General features: G+C 32.8%; 1 non-coding gene across 1 annotated transcript; it reads right to left on the minus strand.

The window, feature by feature from the left end:
* Positions 1 to 68: 68 nt before the first annotated feature.
* LOC112066794 (U6 spliceosomal RNA) lies at positions 69 to 175 on the minus strand. Its single transcript, XR_002892874.1, has one exon. It is a non-coding gene; the product is annotated as a U6 spliceosomal RNA (small nuclear RNA).
* Between the last annotated feature and the right edge of the window lie 2,147 nt (positions 176 to 2,322).

The following is a 2,322-nucleotide window of genomic DNA, read 5'->3' on the forward strand; positions in this document are numbered from 1 at the left end:
GTTCTAATTTCATTCTTTTACATGTAGCTGTCCAGTTTTCCCAGCACCACTTATTGAAGAGGCTGTCTAAAAATATGGAACGCTTCACAAATTTGCGTGTCATCCTTTCGCAAGGGCCATGCTAATCTTCTCTGTATCGTTCCAATTTTAGTATATGTGCTGCCGAAGCAAGCACAGGTTTTGTTTTTTTACTATTGAGTTTTGAACATTTTTATATATTCTAGATACAAGTCCTTTATCAGATATATGCTTTGAAAGTATTTTCTCCTAATCTGTAATTTGTCCTTTCATTCTCTTAAGAGTGTCTTTTGAAGAGCAGTTTTCAATTTGGTGAAGCATAATTTATCAATTTGTTCTTTTGTGAATCACACTGTTAATATCATATCCCAGAAATCTTTGCCTAGCTCAAGGTCACAAAAATTTTCTCTTATATTTTCCTTTAGAAGATGTATGGTTTTAGGTTTTACATTTAGGTCTAAAACCTGTTTTGAGTTAATTTTTGTATATGGTGCAAGTTACAGATCAAAGTTCAACTTATGGGCTTCTGGTACCCAATCGACAGGGCACCATTTGTTGAAAAGACCTCCATTTCCCCATTTTTGTACTCTTGTCAAAAATCAATTTTGCGGTCCAATTTTAAACTCACTGTTCCATTAAACTATTTGTCCATCTTTGGTCCATATCATACTATAGCTTTTTTTTTTTACATAGTTACAAAATATTATTTCTTGTGATGGAGACTTTGAAGATCTGCTCTCTTAGCAGCTTTCCAATATGCAACACAGTATTATTAATTATAGTTACTATGCTGTACATTACATCCCATTGACTTATTAATTTTATAACTGAAGATTGTACCTTTTGACCCCTTCACCCACTTTACCCACTCCTCCACCCCCACCTCTGGCAACCACCAGTCTATTCTCTGTATCTGTGAGCTTGGTTTTTGTTGATGTTTGTGTCGTTTGTTTGTTTTTAATTCCACAGGTAAGGGAGATCATACAGTGTTTATATTTCTCTGTCTGATTTAATTCACTTAGCATAATGCCCTCAAGGTCCATCCATGTTGTCGTCAATGGCAAGATTTCATTCTTTTTTTATGGTTGAATAGTACTTCATTGTATATATACACCACATTTTTTCCTCCATTCATCCAGCAATGGACACTTAGGTTGTTTCCACATCTGGGCTATTGCAAATAATGCTGCAATGAACATGGGGTGGTGTATATATCTTTTCAAGTTAGTGTTTTTACATGATAGTTTTTTAATAAGTCTGGAAATCATAGTTAACCTCCTAACTTTACTTTTATTTTTTCAAAGTTATTTTGGCCATGTTAGGTCCTATGCATTTTTATGTAAATTTTAGAATTGGCTTTTCCATTTCTACCCAAAAAAAAGCCTGTTGGGTTTTTTATTGTGATTGCATTAAATCTATAGATCAATTTGGGTCGATTTGCAATTTTAACAATACTTAGTTTTCTGATTCATGAACAAGAGACTTCTTCTCAGTTGTTCACCTCAATTGTTTCCTGTCTCTCAGGAATCACTGTCCTTCTTTGCCTTATGTTGAGGGTCTTGAAAAACATTGTTTTACATGTTTGTCTTATTACTGTTGTTTCAGAGGAAAGAGTGCATTTGATCCCTGTTACTCCATCTTAGCTGGAGGTGGAAGTCCATTTCTATATAAATTTTAGAATCAGTTTATCAAATTATATTAGAAAGCCTGCTGAGATATTGATTGAGATTATGTTGAATCTGTAGACCAATATGGGGAGAATTGGCATTTTACTAACATTGAGTCTCCGACTTATGACTGTGGCATGGCTCCCCATATATTTGCGTCTTCTTTAATTTATGAACACAATACATTTAATTTTTTATGTTTTATGTTTTATGTTCTTTTAAATGGTATTATGTTTAAATTTCATTTTCCAATTGTTCTTGCTAGCATTTAGAAATAAATCATGTTAATCTGAGAATAAAGGAAGTTTACTTCTTTCTTTCTAATTTTTATATCTTTTACACTTTCCTTGCTTTATTGCAATTGCTATGACCTCCAGAACAATGTGGAATAGAAGTAGTAAGAGTGAAAATCTTTGCCTTATTTTTCATCTTGGGGGAGAAAGTTCAGGCTTTCACTATCAAGTGTGATATTAGCTATAAGGTTGGTTTTCTTTTTGGTACATTTCCTTTTTTGTGGAAGTTTTCTTATATAACTAGTTCACTGAGAGTGTTTTTTTAATTTTTACATCATAGGTAAACATTGAACATTATAAATGCTTTTTATGCATCTATCAGATAGATTATCATGTAATTTTTC

The sequence above is a fragment of the Physeter macrocephalus genome, chromosome 11, assembly GCF_002837175.3.
Source record: "Physeter macrocephalus isolate SW-GA chromosome 11, ASM283717v5, whole genome shotgun sequence".
Lineage (NCBI taxonomy): Eukaryota > Metazoa > Chordata > Mammalia > Artiodactyla > Physeteridae > Physeter > Physeter macrocephalus.